Source organism: Dendrobates tinctorius, unplaced genomic scaffold (genome assembly GCF_039654945.1).
Source record: "Dendrobates tinctorius isolate UK_male_01 unplaced genomic scaffold, ASM3965494v1 ptg000014l, whole genome shotgun sequence".
Lineage (NCBI taxonomy): Eukaryota > Metazoa > Chordata > Amphibia > Anura > Dendrobatidae > Dendrobates > Dendrobates tinctorius.
This window is the reverse complement of record NW_027361682.1, coordinates 10,575,783-10,592,653: the sequence shown is the minus strand read 5'-3', so window position 1 is coordinate 10,592,653 and position 16,871 is coordinate 10,575,783.

Here is a 16,871-nt window from a genome sequence, read left to right as displayed (position 1 = left end):
CTAGCTACCATCTTCTATATCACTCGTCTAATCCGAGCCAACTTCTTAATAATAATAATAATCTTTATTTTTATATAGCGCTAACATATTCCGCAGCGCTTTACAGTTTGCACACATTATCATCGCTGTCCCTGATGGGGCTCACAATCTAAATTCCCTATCAGTATGTCTTTGGAACTTCTTCCACTAAGATGGAAAAGAAGCGCTGCAGCTGATCTGACAGTGCAGCGTCACTATGACATGCCAGGAAATTGGTCAGGGATGCATTGCTCAGTGCGGAGAAGTGGCATTGATCCAGCAGGGATGTCAAGTGAGCACTGCAGCTAATCAGCGCCCTCTGGTCGGCTGCAGTGTTCATGTTCCTTCTGAGTGGAAGAAGGTGGCTTGGTCAGAATGTGAACGTGACACCCCCACAGGACACCGGCCAAGGGGGGGTTGCATTGGTTAGTAGAGAGGAGACAATAGTTACCACCCAGTTTTGCCATCTACAGTACCCCTGATGGTCTCCTGCTTCAACTTCGTAGGGATCGTCACACTCACATTCCGTCTGCGCCAGCTTCTTCTGCTCAGACGGAATGTGATTGCTGCAATGTCCTTGCCAGAAGCTGAGTACTAACAGATCGGCTCAGTATGGCAGATTGGCACCTATCTGGGAGGTATCAGGCTGTGTGCACACGCTGCGGATTTTGCTGCGGTTCCACCTGCGGATTTTACAAAATCCGCGCGGATGAATCCGCACCTAATCCGCAGCGTGTGCACACAGCCTCAGTCTGTGTTTTGTTTTTTTCATCATAAGTCCTCATCCTTGTGCTTGGTGATGTCTCCTAAGACACAAATATGGGGTGTGTTTGTCTTTTTATCCTGTCCACCCCATATGATTAAATATAACTTGCTTCCTAGGGAGAAGTCACCATTGTTGTCTGAGCCGTCTCTATGAATGGACCCCACAGCATTCACCTTGGTTGCCCACATGGCTACATACACCTTTTGCTCCCTATATTTCTATTTCTCCCCTCCCCTGGGTGCAGTATTACAAAACACAGAGGATTTGCCCAGCTATAATCTCTGGAGAAATGTGCCACTTGCAGTTCACAATGTTGTATTAAGTGTTCTCCCGTCCTGAGATAAGCCATCATAAATCTCATGTTCAGTCTCTGAATTCTTCACATTCCTAAACTTCCCATATAAATGTCAGCATCTTCCTGGGGGATCTGAGGAGGCCGCATTCCTAATCATTGTGTTTAGATTCAGGCCTTCACTAGTTACCCAAGACCACCCCAGGTCTGATAATCAAGATGCAGGCCCACTAGCTGATAAACAAAGTGCAGGTCTATCGCCTGATAACAATGTGCAGGTTCACCGGCTGATATACAAGGCACAGGTGTATTGGCTGATAAAGTTAAGGGCCTGTCACACTAAGCGATATCGCCAGCAATATCGCTATAACGTCACAGGTTTTGTGACGTTATAGCGATATTGCTAGCGATATCGCTGTGTCTGATACTTGCCTCCGACCGCTCCCCCGCTGATTATCGCTGATCGCGCAAGAACGTCCTGGACTGTTTCTCGTCGTCAGCTTCCTGCTGGGCTTCCTGTGGCGCCGACGAGCGACGCGTGTACGCGGGCGGGAGGACGTCTTCATCGCCTCATCTGACAGGTAAGTAGCGACCGCCGACCCCTGCTATGTCGCTGGTGAGATCTGCCTGTGTGGCAGCTCACTAGCGACCACTTAGCGATGTACCAGCGATCCTGACCGGGTCGTATCATTTGTCGGGATCGCTGGTGCATCGCTAAGTGTGACAGTACCTTTACAGTCCCACCGGTTAATGCACAAGGAGAAGGCCCACTAGCTGATATACAAGATGCAGGCCCAGCGGTTGATATACAAGGTACAGGCCCACTAGCTGATACACGAGATGAAGGCACAACGGCTGATATACAAGGCACCGGTTTATTGGCTGATAAAAATGCAGGGCCACCGGTTGATGCACAAGGAGAAGGCCCACTGGCTGAAGCACATGGTGTAGGCTCACCGATTGAGATACAGTACAAGGTGTATGTCTATTGACTGACAGGTGTGGGATACCTCACACTCGCTTGTAGGTTGCAGGCCTCCGCTGCCTCAAGGCTTCCGTCCTTAAAAGCTGCTACACACAATACATGGGACACCAGGTTCTTTACAACAGGGAAACGTTTATTGGTCAGTTCAAGTTCATGGGGTTGAGACATGTAGGATAGGGTACAGCATTTCATGCTTCTTCCTTCTTTAGTAAAGTACCACTCGTTCATCCTGGACTAATCCCAAGCCCACTGACACTGTCAGTCTCGTGGATTTCCTGTCCATTTCAGCAGTGCACCCGAGACTGGCCACCTGCCCTTCCATGTTCACTAACTTTGAGATGTCAGAAGACCAGGACCTCTCTATGGTACCTGTAACGAGCCCTAGCCCTAGCCAGGAATGTCCACAAGGGATAATAGTACGGCCTCCCACTGCCTCGAACGACTGGCACATAATGCCCCTAGCAGCCCACGTCACCCTAAACTTGACCTTGTCACTGCACTTCCCTATCTATCTCCCTAGCAGGAAATGCTCACCTTTTATTAACACTAGTTCCCACTGTCTGTGCTAGTTCTATTATTAACTATGGTCATACCCTACAGACTTAGGGTACCGTTACACCTAGCGATGCACCAGCGATCCCGACCAGCGATATGACGCGGTCAGGATCACTGGTGCATCGCTAGGTGGTCGCTAGTGAGCTGCCACACAGGCAGATCTCACCAGCGACATCGCAGGGGATGGGGATCGCTACTTACCTGTCAGACGCGGCGATCCTGCGTCCTCCCGCCCGGCTCCACGCGGAATGGTCCAGGAGCTTCTCGCGCGATCAGCGATAACCAGCGGGGGAGCCGGTCGGAGGTAAGTATCACATGCAGCGATATTGCTTAAACCTACTGTCCTTATCTTATGTCCTATACCAGTGTTTCTCAACTCAAGTACTCAAGGCGCACCAACTGGTCAAATTTTCAGGATATCCTTAGTATTGTGTAGAGTTCAGACAGGTTCTCAGGATGCAGTGACGAGACACGAGACTGAGTGTGATTTGTAAAATAAATGGTTATAAATTGGTGCCGCTGGGGCTTTGCTGAACAAACCAAATAGGCAAAAACAAACTGTCCTCGCAGGGACTCAATAACATTTACAACACTTTTTCTTATACTAAATACGACTAATCCGGCTAGTCCGGGTGTTGCAGGCCACGTACGGCCGAACTAAGGGTCCTTATTTCCTATGGACAACTTATCCTTCCAGGCGTCGTTCAGAATCGCAGATGCGGCCGCTTAGAGATCGTTGATGCGGCTGTCTTGACGCCTCGGTATCCCAGGAAGATTTGGGCTCGACAGGCCCTGAAGAAACGATGCCGGTGGGGCGCAACAGGCCCTGAAGAAACTGTGCCGGTGGGGTGCAACAGGCCCTGAAGAAACGGTGCCGATGGGGTGCAACAGGCCCTGAAGAAACGGTGTCGATAGGGCGCAACAGGCCGTGAAGAAACTGTGCCGATGGGGCGCAACAGGCCATGAAGAAACTGTGCTGGTGGGGCGCAACAGGCCCTGAAGAAACTGTGCTGGTGGGGCGCAACAGGCCCTGAAGAAACGGTGCCGATGGGGCGCAACAGCGGAGTCATGACGCAGTTTCTAAATATAACCGTTCACCAACTTCTGCTCAGAGTCCCTCAGCAAACCGGATGGGGGCCTCTACGGCCGCCTGTAGCGAGGTGGCGCCCCCTGGGGCCGGTGATGACAGGGCCGCAGCTGTGGGAGGAGGCAGGGGGGCAGTGTCCTGACCGCTGTAACCGAATGATCTGTAGTCGCAGCGGTCACTTGAGGTAGCGGACTTGTCACAACAGGGCGGGAAACAGTGGGAGTCGCTGTAGCTTTCCCCTCACAGAACCCTGCCGGCCTCTCCAAAACACACCGTTCGCTCCCTCGGTCCTCTCTATCTCACATGGCTTCCTGTCTGTTGTCAGGCTCTCTGTCAACTGCCACTTCAGCGCGCCCCCTGTTTCCCTGACAACTTCAGTCAAGTCTCTCCCTTTACTGTCCTCCCAGTATCGTTCCCTCAGGAACCCTGAGGGCGGTCCCCTGGGTACAGCGTCGGACTGGCCCACCGTGGGCCCTGGCATCTGGTGGGCCCTGGCACCTGCAGGCATACAGGGCCAGCAGTTGCCTAGGGCCCCCGCTGGTCCAGGGGCCCCCAGCCAGTGGTGTGTCGCACACCATGCAGCTGCTATGGGGGCCCCTGCCAGCGGAGCAGCAGCGGGTGTCAGGAGGCAGGAGCCCCTGTCCCCGCTGCTAAAGAGAAATGAATATTCACTGCGAAGCAGTGAATATCATTTCAGGTCTCCACCCCCAGAGGCCCCGCCCCCAGCCCAGTAAGCCGCTCTGCATCAGGGCCGGCGCCGCCCTCAGTCCTCTCTGCTCCTGGCTCACAGCCAGTGCGCGATGACGTCACTACATCGCGCACCCGCTGTGTGTCTGGCAGAGGGGGCAGCTCCTGACACTGAAGCCGGGATCAGCGTGGGACCGAGGAGGAGAGGTGAGTATCGTGTTTTGGTTTTTTTTTTATATCTCTCTCGCTCTCCCTATCTGTCTCTATCTATCTATCTATCTCTATTTCTCAATATATCTCTCTCTATCTCTCTTATATCTATCTTTCTATCTCTATCTATTATCTATATCTATCTATCTCTATATCTATCTCTATCTATTACACTGGTCAACAGCATTTTTGGTGCCAAAGATATTTCATCGAATTTGGGGTATTTTTGGGGTGCTGATTCTGAATATGTCATCAGTTTTGCCAGATTGGCTCAAGTTTTTGAGATTTTTGGTATCTTATTTATAGCACTTGTTGGTAAATGCGACGCATCATCTCATTAATTTCTTTGGATTAGTACTTGAACTGAGCAGTTCTCAATATAGTTTTGTGTTAATTAGTGTTCTAAAAGTTTGTTCATAGCTTGATTTTTGCACTAACTTTATGTTGTTGTCTGTTTTCCAGTGAAAAGCATGAACTCATCAAGAAGAAGTTGTCTTAACGATCCAGACTCATTCTGTTACATTTGTGGTGAATACACACTGCCAAAACATAGAAGAAACATAACAGACTTCGTAAAAAAAGTGTATTTTGCCTATTTTGGGGTTATGCTTGGGGACCAAGACAAGTTTTGGGCACCACACATAGTGTGCAAAGCATGTATCGAATTATTACGAAAATGGAGCAAAGGACAAAGAAAAAGCTTCAAATTTGGTGTTCCAATGGTGTGGAGAGAGCCAAAAAATCATCATGATGACTGTTATTTATGGTAAACACAGGTACAGGCACATCTTCACAATGAGGGACAGGCCTTCTTGCAGATTCCATGTTACTCCCATTTTCGTTTCTTATGCTTATTGAATCCTTGCACTTGCACTGCACAGAAATAACAGTCATCATGATGATTTTTTGGCTCTCTCCACACCATTGGAACACCAAATTTGAAGCTTTTTCTTTGTCCTTTGCTCCATTTTCGTAATAATTCGATACATGCTTTGCACACTATGTGTGGTGCCCAAAACTTGTCTTGGTCCCCAAGCATAACCCCAAAATAGGCAAAATACACTTTTTTTACGAAGTCTGTTATGTTTCTTCTATGTTTTGGCAGTGTATATTCACCACAAATGTAACAGAATGAGTCTGGATCGTTAAGACAACTTCTTCATGATGAGTTCATGCTTTTCACTGGAAAACAGACAACAACATAAAGTTAGTGCAAAAATCAAGCTATGAACAAACTTTTAGAACACTAATTAACACAAAACTATATTGAGAACTGCTCAGTTCAAGTACTAATCCAAAGAAATTAATGAGATGATGCGTCGCATTTACCAACAAGTGCTATAAATAAGATACCAAAAATCTCAAAAACTTGAGCCAATCTGGCAAAACTGATGACATATTCAGAATCAGCACCCCAAAAATACCCCAAATTCATTAAAATATTTTGGACACCAGAAAAAAAAATTTTTTTCGTTGACCTGTGTTATCTATATCTATCTCTCTATCTTTATATCTATCTTTCTATCTCTACATCTATCTCTATATCTATCTATCTCTATATCTTTCTATATATATCTCTATATCTATCTATTATGTCTATCTATCTATCTCTATATCTATTATCTCTATATTTATTATCTATCTAGCTACCATCTATATCTATCTATCTTTATCTATATATATCTCTATCTAATATCTATATCTATCTATCTCTATACCTATCTATCTATTTATCTATCCGTTATCTATCTCTATATCTTTTCTCTGTATCTATCTATCTCTATATCTATATCTCTCGCTATCTATCGCTCTATCTCTATATCTATCTTTATATCTATATATCTATCTCTATCTATCTCTATATCTATCTCTATTTCTCTCTATATCTATCTCTCTATCTCTATATCTATCTATCTTTATCTATTTATCTCTATATCTTTTCTCTGTATCTATCTCTCTATATCTATCTATCTCTATATATATCTATTATCTCTATATCTATATCTATTTCTCTCTATATCTCTCTCTATATCTATCTATCTATTTATCTCTATCTCTATATCGATCTCTCTGTATATCTATCTATCTTTCTATCTCTATATCTATCTATTATCTATATCTATCTCTATCTATCGCTCTATCTCTATATCTATCTTTCTATCTCTACATCTATCTCTATATCTATCTTTCTATCTATATCTATCTATATCTATCTATTATGTCTATCTAGCTATCTCTATTATCTATATCTACCTATCTCTATATCTTTCTATCTTACTCTATCTCTATATCTATCTGTTATCTCTATATTTATTATCTATCTTTATCTATCTATCTCTATCTATATCTATCTCTCTATTTATCGATCTCTGTATCTATCTCTCTCTCTATCTACCGCTCTCTCTATCTCTATCTATCTTTATATCTATATCTATCTATCTCTATATCTATTATCTCTATATCTATCTATCTCTATATCCATATCTATATATATCTGTTTCTCTCTATATCTATCTCTATATCTCTCTCTCTATAGCCATCTATATATTATCTCTATATCTATCTATCTATATATTATCTCTATATCTATCTATCTATCTATCTCTATATCTATCTATCTCTATATCTATCTATCTATATCTGTTATCTCTATATCCATATCTATCTCTATATCTATCTATCTCTATATCTATCTTTCTATCTAACACTATATCTCTATATCTATCTCTATATCTCATTATCTATCGATCTCTATCTCTCTCTTTATCTATCTAGCTATTGATCTATCCATCTATCTCTATAGCTATCTCTATATCTATCTATCTATTATCTCTATTATCTATATCTATCTATCCATCTATCTAGCTATCTCTATCTATCTCTATATCTCTCTATATCTATCTTTCTAACTCTATATCTATCTATCTCTATACATATCTCTATATCTAGCTATTATCTCTATATCTATCTTTCTATATCTATCTATCTCTATATCTATTATCTCTATATTTATCTATCTCTATATATCTCTATATCTATTTTTATTTATAGCCATCTATCTATATATATTTATCTCTATATCTATCTATATATGTCTATATTATTATTATTATTATTATATCTGTATATCTCTATCTATTATCTATCTCTATCTATTATCTTTCTCTATCTATATATCTATCTCTATATCTTTCTATCTATAGCTATCTATCTCTATATCTATCTATCTATCTATCTATCTATCTATCCATTATCTATTTTCTATCTATCTCTATATCTATCTACCTATCGATCTATCTATATTTCTTTCTATATCTATCTTTATATCTATCTCTATGAATCTTTCTATCTATATCTATCCATTATCTACTTTCTATCCATTATCTACTATCTATCTCTATATCTATCTATTTCTACATCTATCTTTCTATCTATTTCTATCTAACTCTATATCTATATATCTATATAGCATTATACCCTATGAGGGGGTGCATTATTACCTATGAGGGGGCAGCATTATACCCTATGAGGAGGCAGCATTATACCCTATGAGGAGGCAGCATTATACCCTATGAGGAGGGCAGCATTATTCCCTATGAGGGGATGCATTATTCCCTATGAGGGGGGCAGTATTATACCCTATGAGGGGGGGCAGTATTATACCCTATGAGGGGGGGCAGTATTATACCCTATGAGGGGGGCAGCATTATACCCTATGAGGGGGCAGCATTATTCCCTATGAGGGGATGCATTATTCCCTATGAGGGGGGCAGTATTATACCCTATGAGGAGGCAGCATTATACCCTATGAGGGGGTGCATTATTCCCTATGAGGGGGGCAGTATTATACCCTATGAGGGGGGCAGTATTATACCCTATGAGGGGGTGCATTATACCCTATGAGGGGATGCATTATTCCCTATGAGGGGGGCAGTATTATACCCTATGAGGAGGCAGTATTTTACCCTATGAGGGGGGCAGCATTATTCCCTATGAGGGGGGCAGTATTATACCCTATGAGGGGGCAGCATTATACCCTATGAGGGGGCAGCGTTATACCCTATGAGGGGGGCAGTATTATACCCTATGAGGAGGCAGCATTATACCCTATGAGGGGGTGCATTATTCCCTATGAGGGGGGCAATATTATACCCTATGAGGGGGCAGCATTATACCCTATGAGGAGGCAGCATTATACCCTATGAGGAGGGCAGCATTATTCCCTATGAGGGGGTGCATTATACCCTATGAGGGGGTGCATTATACCCTATGAGGGGGGCAGTATTATACCCTATGAGGGGGGCAGTATTATATTCTATGAGATGGCTGCATTATATTCTATGAGATGGCTGCATTATACTATGTGAGGGGGCTGCTTTATATTCTATGAGGGGGCTACCCCAACTCCTGCTACATAATTAAGACATGTACAACCTTATATTATACCCAGATATTAGCGTGTTTTACCGCATAATTGGTGGTCTGGTATTTAACTCTATGCAGCTACATAGTGGGCCCCAAGAATGATTTTCTCTGGTGGGCCCAAGGTGTTCCAGTCCGACGCTGCCTGGGTACCTGCCCGGTCACTGCCTGGGAGTCTTCCTCCCCACACTCCTCCACTCTGTAAGCTCACCAGTCCTCGGGCAAGGGCCTTAGTCTATTGAGATCGGTCTGTAGGGGTTTCAATGTTCATTGCCATATGAATTCATCTTGCTCATATCGTTCAGGGGGTTTGCCGGCTGTTGACCGCTCGGAGCGTCTAAGTTCAACTGGGGTAGAGTCGTCTGGGGTGGTGGACATCGATGGGCTGATTGGTGCAGGCGGGCTAATTGTGTCAGATGATTCATTACTGAGTGGAGGGCCTCTGTGTCCTGGGAGACAATCTTCGTCGTCTGGGTCCCAACATACGGAAGACGGTACGGATGTCAACGGGGTAGGCTACGGTTGCTTCGGGTCAGAGAAAGTACATGGACTTACCATATTACGATGCACAATACGAGTGGGCAGTGTTTCATCCTCCTCAGGTCGTATTTCGTACACCGGTCCGTCTGGATGGATACGGCGTAAGACCCGATAAGGACTTTCTTCCCAACGCGGCACCAGTTTGTTCTGGGGGCGTTGATCTAGTACAAGCACCCGGTCCCCACTTTGGAGGTGAGGAGGTGGGGTTGCATTCTTCCCTGGGTGCTCCCAGTCTCGGAGCTTGGTGTGTACAATTCGGTGAAGACTTTGCAGCCGGTGACGATGATTTCAGACCCAAGACGACACTCCAGTCCAGGGCTGAGGCTCTTCGGGGTCTAACTCCACCTCCGTGATCCCTTTACCTTCTCGTCCGAACAACAGGGAATAGGGGGTATAGCCAGTCACTCGATGTACCCTATTGTTATAGACCCAAACGAATTCAGCAACATATTCGGGCCAACGGGCCTTCTTGTCACTCTCCAGAGTGCACAACATCTGAATCAATGTCCGATTAAATCGTTCACAAGCCCCATTCCCTTGCGGGTGATACGGTGTGGTCTGGGATTTGTCAATTCCATAGAGGTGATGTAGTTCTTCCATGACTTTTCCCAAAAAACATGCTCCCTGATCAGAATGTATTCGTTGAGGACAGCCGTATACTTGTATAAAGTTTCTACAAATTGCGGAGGCAGCTGACTCTGCGGTCTGATCTCGAGTGGGGTTGACCACAGCGAACTTGGTGAAATGATCTACCATAATGAGACAGTGTTCGTATCCCTGAAATGCGGGCCCAATGGTCAGATAATCCACCGTCAAGAGCTCAAGGGGAGCTGAGGTCACAATACTCTGTGTTGCGGCTTGCTGAGTGGGTGGTTTGGCTAATTCACACAAGCGGCAGGTCCGGCAAATTTCGTCCACAACAGCCAGCAAGCGCGGGTGGTAAGCTTTCTGTTGCAGCCATTGCAAAGTTTTTTTTGGTCAGAAATGGGCCCCTTTTTCGTGAGCCTCCCGAGCCAGTACATGAAGTTGGGCTCCTGGCGTAACCACCTGCCAAACCGTCATCGAGGTTGTTTGTGATGTTATTTTAAGATACAATAATCCCTTTCGGATAATCAACCTCTCCCATTGTCGCAGCATAAGCAACAGGTCTTGCGTCAAATTTTGCCGTTGACAGTCAGTGGGTAATTGCCCAGCGGCGACCCGTGTCCTGAGAAGGCCAACCTCTTCGTCTTCTTGTTGCTGTTGTATCCACTTATCCCGGGATTGTTCCAATATGCCCCCTGGGGTCTCAGAGGAAGATTTTTTTTATTGTCAGTTGTGAGCACGGCAGCAGTGAGAGCGAACGGTATTTCCTTTCCTTCTAATTCTTCGTCTCGATTCCGTCCTGGAGTTGTATGTCGAATCCTGGAGAGGGCGTCTGCATGGACATTCTCGGACCCTCTTTTGTAGATAACCTTATGATTGTACTTCGCCATCCGGGCCACCCATCGCTGTTCCAGAGCCCCCAATTTGGCGTTTTCCAAATGAGCCAGCAGGTTGTTGTCAGTTCGCACTACCACCTCGGAGCCTGCTAGGTACTCTGCGAATCTCTCCGTCATAGCCCACACCACTGCGAGGAGCTCGAGCTTAAAGGAGCTGTAATTGTCAGGGTTACGCTCGGAGTCATGGAGTGAGTGACTTCCATATGCGATCACCCTCTCCCGGCCATCCTGAACCTGTGACAACACAGCCCCCAGCCAGTGAAGACTCCCGTCAGTGTGCAAGATGAACGGTTGAGAGAAATCCGCATAAGCCAACACTGGGGCATCCGAGAGCGCAGCCTTGAGATCTCGGAAGGCCTCTTCATGAGGGTGTTGCCACTGGATTTTTCGCCCATTGACCCCAGCGGGAGCCCCCTTCAGCAGGTCGTGCAGGGCTCGAGCTCGACATGCAAAATTCTTTATGAAGCGACGGTAATATCCGGCTAACCCCAGAAAAGCCCACACATCTTTCACCGTCTCGGGGGTAGGCCATTCCTGGATAGCAGCAACCTTCTCCCGGGATGGCCTCACACCCTCTGCCGAAACGACATGACCCAGATATGCAATCTGAGAGTGAAATAGGTGGCATTTCTGAGGCTTCACCTTCAACCCGTACTTTTGCAACCGGCTGAGTACCTGTCCCAACCGCTTGAGGTGGTCCACAAAGGTGGTGGCATAGACGATGATGTCGTCCAGATAGATCAACGTAGCCTCAATATTGAGATCTCCCAGACACCGCTCCATCAATCGCTGAAAGGTCCCGGGGGCGTTGGCCAGCCCAAACGGCATCCGATTAAATTCAAACAGTCCCATGGGCAATATGAACGCCGTCTTGGCTCTATCTTCTTCTGACATGGGCACCTGCCAGTACCCACTGGCCACGTCCAGGGTTGAAAAATATGTTGCTTTTCCCAAGGCGGACAGGGATTCTTCTATGCGGGGCAGTGGATATGAGTCTTTAATAGTGCAAGCATTCAGTTTACGATAATCCACACAGAATTGTAGTGTACCATCTTCCTTCCGGACCAACACGATTGGGGCCGCCCAGGGGCTTTGACTTTCCCGTATCACTCCTTTTCGCAGCATCTGGGCCAGCAAAGTTTTCACCTCCTGGTAGAGTTGTGGACTAGAGTTGAGCGAAACGGGTCGAAAAATTTCAAAAGTCGCCGACTTTTGGCAAAGTCGGGTTTCATGAAACGAAACCCGACCCTAGGATGAGGTCGGCCACGAGGTCGGCGACTTACGCGCCAAAGTCGCGTTTCAAAAGTTTGTTTTGCACTCTTTTTCAGCCAATCAGGATCCACGGACACTGTGGGCAACGTGATGACATAGGCACGGGTCACCACCATCTTTCAGAAGGGCATGCAAGTGATTGGCTTGCTTTGGTGGGCGTCACAGGGGGTATAAAAGGGCGTGCACGCCGACCGCCATCTTACTTCTGCCGATCTTAGCATAGGGAGAGGTTGCTGCTGATTCTGTAGGGAGAGTGTTAGGCAGGGAAGAAGAAAAAAAAAACTGCTTCTGCTGCTAGCGATTGTGCCTGTACAACACACCAGTCACTGTGTGTGCAGTGCAAGGGGAGGCTATATTGTGGTGTATCAGTGGTGTTCGTTGTTGGGCTGCCTTCTAAGGCTTCCTGACAGCTGCATTGCTGTTTACCCACTGCTCTGCAAACTGCTTTTTTAAAAGCAATCCCAATTTTTTTTTTTTGTCCTGCTGAGGTACTGAGCGTGCATTTTTTCACACCATATAGCGGTGTACGCTCCTCACACAGTACCGTGTAACGGCTGTTATCACAGCCACAGTGAAGCTATCTGTGTCACTCTGTGAGAATAAGTCGAGGACATGTTCCGTTCTTACAGACCTGCACTCTAGGGAGATTCCTACTCTGCCCAATTCTACATACACCTTGTAGTTTGTGATACACTAGCCAATTTCTGCCTGTGACATAGCGCTGTGATATTCAGTGGGCCTCAAACAATCCAAAAGTGTCCAGTGTCCACAAGTGTCTGCAGAAATTCAAAATCTCACTTATCCTCTAGTCACTTTGGTCACAGCTGTGCCATCGAGCCTGTGAGATAGCACTCAGATATTCAGTGGGCCTCACACAATCCAAAAGTGTCCAGTGTCTGCAGAAATTCAAAATCTCACTTATCCTCTAGTCACTTTGGTCACAGCTGTGCCATCGAGCCTGTGACATAGCGCTCAGATATTCAGTGGGCCTCACACAATCCAAAAGTGTCCAGTGTCCACAAGTGTCTGGAGAAATTCAAAATCTCACTTATCCTCTAGTCACTTTGGTCACAGCTGTGCCATCGAGCCTGTGACATAGCGCTCAGATATTCAGTGGGCCTCACACAATCCAAAAGTGTCCAGTGTCCACAAGTGTCTGCAGAAACTCAAAATCTCACTTATCCTCTAGTCACTTTGGTCACAGTTGTGCCATCGAGCCTGTGACATAGCGCTCAGATATTCAGTGGGCCTCACACAATCCAAAAGTGTCCAGTGTCCACTAGTGTGAGCAGAAATTCAAAATCTCACTTATCCTCTAGTCACTTTGGTCACAGCTGTGCCATCGAGCCTGTGACATAGCGCTCAGATATTCAGTGGGCCTCACACAATCCAAAAGTGTCCAGTGTCCACAAGTGTCTGCAGAAATTCAAAATCTCACTTATCCTCTAGTCACTTTGGTCACAGCTGTGCCATCGAGCCTGTGACATAGCGCTCAGATATTCAGTGGGCCTCACACAATCCAAAAGTGTCCAGTGTCCACAAGTGTCTGCAGAAATTCAAAATCTCACTTATCCTCTAGTCACTTTGGTCACAGCTGTGCCATCGAGCCTGTGACATAGCGCTCAGATATTCAGTGGGCCTCACACAATCCAAAAGTGTCCAGTGTCCACAAGTGTCTGCAGAAATTCAAAATCTCACTTATCCTCTAGTCACTTTGGTCACAGCTGTGCCATCGAGCCTGTGACATAGCGCTCAGATATTCAGTGGGCCTCACACAATCCAAAAGTGTCCAGTGTCCACTAGTGTGAGCAGAAATTCAAAATCTCACTTATCCTCTAGTCACTTTGGTCACAGCTGTGCCATCGAGCCTGTGACATAGCGCTCAGATATTCAGTGGGCCTCACACAATCCAAAAGTGTCCAGTGTCCACAAGTGTCTGCAGAAATTCAAAATCTCACTTATCCTCTAGTCACTTTGGTCACAGCTGTGCCATCGAGCCTGTGACATAGCGCTCAGATATTCAGTGGGCCTCACACAATCCAAAAGTGTCCAGTGTCCACAAGTGTCTGCAGAAATTCAAAATCTCACTTATCCTCTAGTCACTTTGGTCACAGCTGTGCCATCGAGCCTGTGACATAGCGCTCAGATATTCAGTGGGCCTCACACAATCCAAAAGTGTCCACTAGTGTGAGCAGAAATTCAAAATCTCACTTATCCTCTAGTCACTTTGGTCACAGCTGTGCCATCAAGCCTGTGACATAGCGCTCAGATATTCAGTGGGCCTCACACAATCCAAAAGTGTCCAGTGTCCACAAGTGTCTGCAGAAATTCAAAATCTCACTTATCCTCTAGTCACTTTGGTCATAGCTGTGCCATCGAGCCTGTGACATAGCGCTCAGATATTCAGTGGGCCTCACACAATCCAAAAGTGTCCAGTGTCCACTAGTGTGAGCAGAAATTCAAAATCTCACTTATCCTCTAGTCACTTTGGTCACAGCTGTGCCATCGAGCCTGTGACATAGCGCTCAGATATTCAGTGGGCCTCACACAATCCAAAAGTGTCCAGTGTCCACAAGTGTCTGCAGAAATTCAAAATCTCACTTATCATCTAGTCACTTTGGTCACAGCTGTGCCATCGAGCCTGTGACATAGCGCTCAGATATTCAGTGGGCCTCACACAATCCAAAAGTGTCCAGTGTCCACAAGTGTCTGCAGAAATTCAAAATCTCACTTATCCTCTAGTCACTTTGGTCACAGCTGTGCCATCGAGCCTGTGACATAGCGCTCAGATATTCAGTGGGCCTCACACAATCCAAAAGTGTCCAGTGTCCACTAGTGTGAGCAGAAATTCAAAATCTCACTTATCCTCTAGTCACTTTGGTCACAGCTGTGCCATCGAGCCTGTGACATAGCGCTCAGATATTCAGTGGGCCTCACACAATCCAAAAGTGTCCAGTGTCCACTAGTGTGAGCAGAAATTCAAAATCTCCCCTGTCCTATAGACATCTTGTACCTTGTTTTACATTACTATATAGTTTGTTGGATTTTGTCTACATTTCTACCAAAAATGAGGAAGGCTGGTGGAAGAGGTCGTGGAATTGGGCGGGGGTTGGCAGCTGGTAATGATGGTGTTGGTGGTGGATCTGATGGTAGTGGCAAGAGCAAAATAGGACCGAATGCAGGAGGTGTTGAGCCTGCGTCATCCTCTGGCTCCATAAGGCTTCGAAGGCTTAGTTTTCTAGGAGTTGGCAAACCGCTTTTAAAGCCAGAGCATCAGGAAAAAGTTTTGTCTTACATTGCTGACTCAGCCTCCAGCTCTATCGCCTCCTCTTCTTCAGTTGTAAAAAGTAAAAGCACTGAGTCGTCATTGGAGGCTCATGTTCATGAACCACACCTTTCCTTGTGTCCTTCACCCCAACCAAGATTGAAGGATGACGCAGGCCATGCTACTGATTACTCCATGGAGCTGTTTTCACATACCATGCCTGGATTATCAAGTCAAATGGTGAATTACCCAGGCCAAGATGAATCTGACATGGAGTGCACTGATGCACAGCCGCTGATGGATGATTCTGCTGGTACATTCACTCAGAGCACTACATTGTCCTCGCAGTGTACAGAGCCAGATTCTGACCCTGATGAGACTCAGGTGCCCCTTCCCGCACACTATACCACCATACACGGTGACACAGAGGAAGGTGCACATGACATTGAAGAGGAGGTGATGGATGACCCAGTTGTTGACCCAGATTGGCATCCATTGGGGGAAGAGGGTGCTGCTTCCAATAGCTCAGATGAGGAGCATCCACAGCAGACATCGACATCGCAACAGCTGTTATCTGGCAGGCCCGGAGCACTCCCAAGACAGGTTCCAAAAATCAAAAGAGTTGCTGGACAGCTTGTCCAGAGGGTCAAAAGATCACAGCGTGCTAGGCCGCAAAATGTCTGCCAAAGTAGGAAGAGTGCAGTGTGGCACTTTTTTGAACAAAATCCTCATGATCAGGCCAAGGTTATCTGTAAGAAGTGCGCAAATACCTTTAGCCGAGGGAAAAATCTGAAAAATTTGAATACCAGTTGCATGCTTAGACATTTAAACACCATGCACTTGCAAGCGTGGACACAACACCAAACCTCAAGTGCCACATGTGCAACTGATCACAATGAAGGTAGTCAGCAACGCTACATTGTTTCCCCCACTGTAAGCCCACCGGTTAGCACAGCAGCAAATGTTGAGGTGTCGTTGCAAGGCCACAGCAGTCAGGGAATCCCACTGTTATATCAACGAAAGACTGATTCTAGGCCATCAGAAAGAACACCAACTCCATCACCATCATCAACCCTCTCTCAGTCCGCCCTGTCCACCGCTACTTCCACCATATGCAGCTCTCAAGTCCAGCTCACCCTCCCAGACACTATGAGTAGGTCAAGAAAGTACTCAGTCTCTCATCCGCGTACACTGGGTTTGAACGCCCACATTGCCAACTAATCTCGTTTGAGATGATGCCCTTTCGGTTGGTGGAAAGCGCAGCTTTCCGCGAACTCATGGCCTATGCAGT